Source organism: Triticum aestivum, chromosome 4B (genome assembly GCF_018294505.1).
Source record: "Triticum aestivum cultivar Chinese Spring chromosome 4B, IWGSC CS RefSeq v2.1, whole genome shotgun sequence".
Lineage (NCBI taxonomy): Eukaryota > Viridiplantae > Streptophyta > Magnoliopsida > Poales > Poaceae > Triticum > Triticum aestivum.
This window is the reverse complement of record NC_057804.1, coordinates 57,904,658-57,909,576: the sequence shown is the minus strand read 5'-3', so window position 1 is coordinate 57,909,576 and position 4,919 is coordinate 57,904,658.

Sequence of the window (4,919 nt, the reverse complement as noted above, 5' to 3'; positions counted from 1 at the left end):
TGGAGCTGACAAAGAGCTAGTCGTAAATGGTTACGTCGATGCAATCTTTGACATTGATCCGGATGATTCTAAATCGTAAACCGGATACGTGTTTATATTGAACGGTGGAGTTGTTAGTTGGTGCAGTTCTAAACAAAGCGTCGTGGCGTGATCTACATGTGAAGCGGAGTACATAGCTGCTTCGGAAGCAGCAAATGAAGGAGTCTGGATGAAGGAGTTCATATCCGATCTAGGTGTCATACCTAGTGCATCGGGTCCAATGAAAATCTTCTGTGACAATACTGGTGCAATTTCCTTGGCAAAGGAATCCAGATATCACAAGAAGACCAAGCACATCAAGAGACGCTTCAATTCCATCCGGGACCAAGTCCAGGTGGGAGACATAGAGATTTGCAAGATACATACGGATCTGAATGTTGCAGGCCCGTTGACTAAGCCTCTTCCACGAGCAAAACATGATCAGCACTAAGGCTCCATGGGTGTTAGAATCATTACTGTGTAATCTAGATTTTTGACTCTAGTGCAAGTGGGATACTGAAGGAAATATGCCCTAGAGGCAATAATAAAGTTATTATTTATTTCCTTACATGATGATAACTGTTTATTATTCATGCTAGAATTGTATTAATCGGAAACATGATACATGTGTGAATACATAGACAAACTGAGTGTCACTAGTATGCCTCTACTTGACTAGCTCGTTTATCAAAGATGGTTATGTTTCCTAGCCATGGAAAAAAGAGTTGTCATTTGATTAACGGGATCACATCATTGAGAGAATGATGTGATTGACTTGACCCATTCCGTTAGCTTAGCACTTGATCGTTTAGTATGTTGCTACTGCTTTCATCATGACTTATACTCCCTCCGTTCCTAAATACTTGTCTTTCTAGAGATTTTAACAAATGACTACATACGATGCAAAATAAGTGAATCTACACTTTAAAATATGTCTACATACATCCGTATGTTGAGTCTATTTGAAATGCCTAGAAAGACAAGTATTTGGGAACGGAGGGAGTACATGTTCTTGTGACTATGAGATTATGCAACTCCCGTTTACCGGAGGAACACTTTGTGTGCTACCAAATGTCACAACGTAACTGGGTGATTATAAAGGTGCTCTACAGGTGTCTCTGAAGGTACTTGTTGGGTTGGCGTATTTCGAGATTAGGATTTGCCACTCCGATTGTCGGAGAGGTATCTTTGGGCCCTCTCGGTAATACACATCACTATAAGTCTTGCAAGCAATGTGACTAATGAGTTAGTTGTGATATGATGTATTACATAACGAGTAAAGAGACTTGCCGGTAACGAGATTGAACTAGGTATTGAGATACCGACGATCGAATCTCGGGCAAGTAACATACCGATGACAAGGGGAACAACGTATGTTGTTATGCGGTTTGACCGATAAAGATCTTCGTAGAATATGTGGGAGCCAATATGAGCATCCAGGTTCCGCTATTGGTTATTGATCGGAAACGTGTTTCGGTCATGTCTACATTGTTCTCGAACCCGTAGGGTCCGCACGCTTAAAGTTAGATGACAGTTATATTATGAGTTTATATGTTTTGATGTACCGAAGGTAGTTCGGAGTCCCAGATGTGATCACGGACATGACAAGGAGTCTCGAAATAGTCGAGACATGAAGATTGATATATTGGACGACTATATTCGGACACCGGAATGGTTTCGGGGGTTATCGGATATATACGGGAGTACGGGGGGTTATCGGAACCCCCCTAAAGGTTAATGGGCATCATGGGCCCAAGTGGTGGAAGAGGAGAGGCGGCCAAGGGGCAGCCGCGCGCCCCTCCCCCCAAGTCCGAATTGGACAAGGAGGGGGGCGGCACCCCCCCCCCCTTTCCTTTCCCCTTCTCTCTCCTTCCCTCTCCTCTCCTACTCTAACAAGGAAGGGGGGAGTCCTACTCCCGATGGGAGGAGGAGTCCTCCTGGTGCGCCCCTCCTGGTCGGCCGACCTCCTCCCCCTGGCTCCTTTATATACGGGGGTGGGGGGCACCTCTAGACACAACAATTTATCATTGATCTCTTAGCCGTGTGCGGTGCCCCCCTCCACCATAATCCACCTCGATAATATTGTAGCGGTGCTTAGGTGAAGCCCTGCGTCGGTAAAACATCATCATTGTCACCACGCCGTCGTGCTGACGGAACTCTCCCTCGACACTCAGCTGGATCGGAGTTCGAGGGACGTCATCGAGCTGAACGTGTGCAAGAACTCGGAGGTGCCGTGCATTCGGTGATTGATTGGTCGGGCCGTGAGGACGTACGACTACATCAACTGCCTTGTGCTAACGCTTCCGCTTTCGGTCTACGAGGGTACGTGGACACACTCTCCCCTCTCGTTGCTATGCATGACCATGATCTTGCGTGTGCGTAGGAATTTTTTTGAAATTACTACGTTACCCAACACATAGCTCTTTTACAGAAGAGTGAACTAGTCTACCAAATACCTTGCCGCCATCGAGCATCACTGGTTTCAGCTTTAGCCTGAATTACCTTCACTTATTTATCCTCGGTTAAGTTTTAGTCATGTGATTTCTCTTCGGTGCACTTGCTTATTTTTTTGGGTATCAATTCTGTCAAAGTAGTTTTCCTTTGTGGTTAAATCTCTGTTTAGTTCTTTTCCGCTATTGTGTACTTAGAGATTTCTAGTTTCTCCAAAGAAATTTAAATCTCTCATTCACCCTCCCCTGTAGTAGACATATTTTGTTCCTACAATAGGGTCCAATTAGTGACAAATATAACATGAGAGAATATAAATCCTAACTTTTAGCTCCTTTTTGGTTTGACACTCCATACTTACCACTTTTAATTTGGAAAAGTGCTACAATACTCCCTGCACTTGGGGATTATTAGTCACCGCCATCGGACGGTGATCGGCCGTGAAGGAGGGATTGGGGGATGGTCATGGTTGTGCGGCCACTCTTCCAAAACGGCACAACATGTTGCATGACCTTCGTGCCTTGCTAACGCTTTTGTGAAACGGGCAACGACATTAGCATCATTGTCGGCGGGGTACAATCCCAGAGAGGGGTGGTGAGGATGGGGAGGGGAATTAGGCTTCCGTTCTTGCAACACCTGGGTATGCAGCCCGTATCAATTCTTAATAAGAAAATCGTCTGCGGGTGCCTACTAGCGGGTCGGCCCATCAGTGTGGTTTGTTCCCTGCGTATCGTAGGTCCGCTCTACTCCATTTTCTTTATTTTATTTTTTGTTTCTCCTTTGGTTTTATATTTTTACCGGTTTTCTTCAGGGTTTTTTCTTCATTTTAGTTTGGTTTACTTTGTTTTCTGTTTGGGGTTTTCTTTCTTCCTTCGTTATACTTTGATTTATTTGTTTCTTTCTTGGTTTTCCTTTATTTTTTGTTTTTGTTTTTGTTTCTTTGTCAGTTTTTATTGGGTTTTTTCTAGCACATGCCAACTTTCTTTCTGAGTACAAAATGCAGATTTTTAGAGCACATGTGAAATATTTTTATGACACACCTTTGATATTGTTCAAATACATGATGTACTGTTTTTAGATACATGTCTTGAAAACATGGTAACATTTTTTAAATACATGTTGCAGATTTTTTTAATCGCAATAAACATTTTTAAACAACGTAAATATTTTTTTACAAAGTACAAACATTTTTGAGAATTTTATGGACAATTTTGGGAAACACATGATCGTTTCTAAATTCCAGTTACATATTTTAGTGGAAATATATATTTTTAACTAACAACATTTTTTTACAATCTATATAATATTTTTTGGAAATGCCGAAATATTTCCATATAATTGTCACGTAAATTTTCATGGTATGCAACATTTTTTAAAATTACGTAAACATTTTTATAGAATGTACACAATTTTTAAAAAAAATCGTATACATTTTCTTCAAATACGAACATTTTTTCATTGTCACAAACAATATTTTTGAAAGTTCTCAACTTTTCTTGAAGTTGTGCTAACAATTTTTCTTTGTACTATGTTAACATGTTTTCAAATTTGTGGTTTTAAATTTCTTAAGTAAACTTAAGTTTTTGAAATATATGCATTTAAAATATAAATAAAAGGATAAATATTTTTTACTTGATTTTGAGACAAAAAGCATATATACTAGTATTTTGGTAACACCTGCATGACGAGCCACGTCTTACTCGACTGGCCCAGGCGTCCCGCAGCAAGCGCCACATGAGCTAGGATATACCTCGCTTCAAGCGATGCAACCTTCCGACTAGCTGAAGCGCCTCGCAACTGCGTGAACATATGGGCGGGCCTAGTGCACGGGAGGCCACTGCCTTGTTTTATTATTATTTTTAGATTTTATGTTTTTCATTTTTATTTTACTTTTTAACTTTTATTTATGCTTACAAATATTCTATATAAATATATTACAAAAACATTTTATGTAAAACATTTCAAAACAATGCTGACCAAGCATCTAAAAAATGTTAAATGTACATACAAAAAATGTTTCTCATGTATGCAAACAATATATAATGTGTTTGAAAAAGGTTGATTATATATTGAAAAGTGTTTATCCAATCATTGGAAAAGTGTTAAACAAGTATTTAAGAAATGGTAATCAAACATTTTTTAAAATGTGTATAGAAAAATATTGACCATGTATTCAATAAATATTAAACTTGTATTTGGAAAATATTCAAGCATTTGAAAAATGTTAAATGTGTATAGAAAACATGTTTACCATGTATTAAAAAAATGTTAACTTGCATTTGAAAAATGTTAAACATGTATTTTAAAATGTTAAATATTACAAAATATTGATCATATATTCGAAAAACATTAATCTAGTATTTGAAAAAGGTTAATCAAGAATTTGAAAAAATGTTAAATATGCATAGAAAAATTGTTGACCATCTAATGAAAAAAATGTTAAACTTGTATTT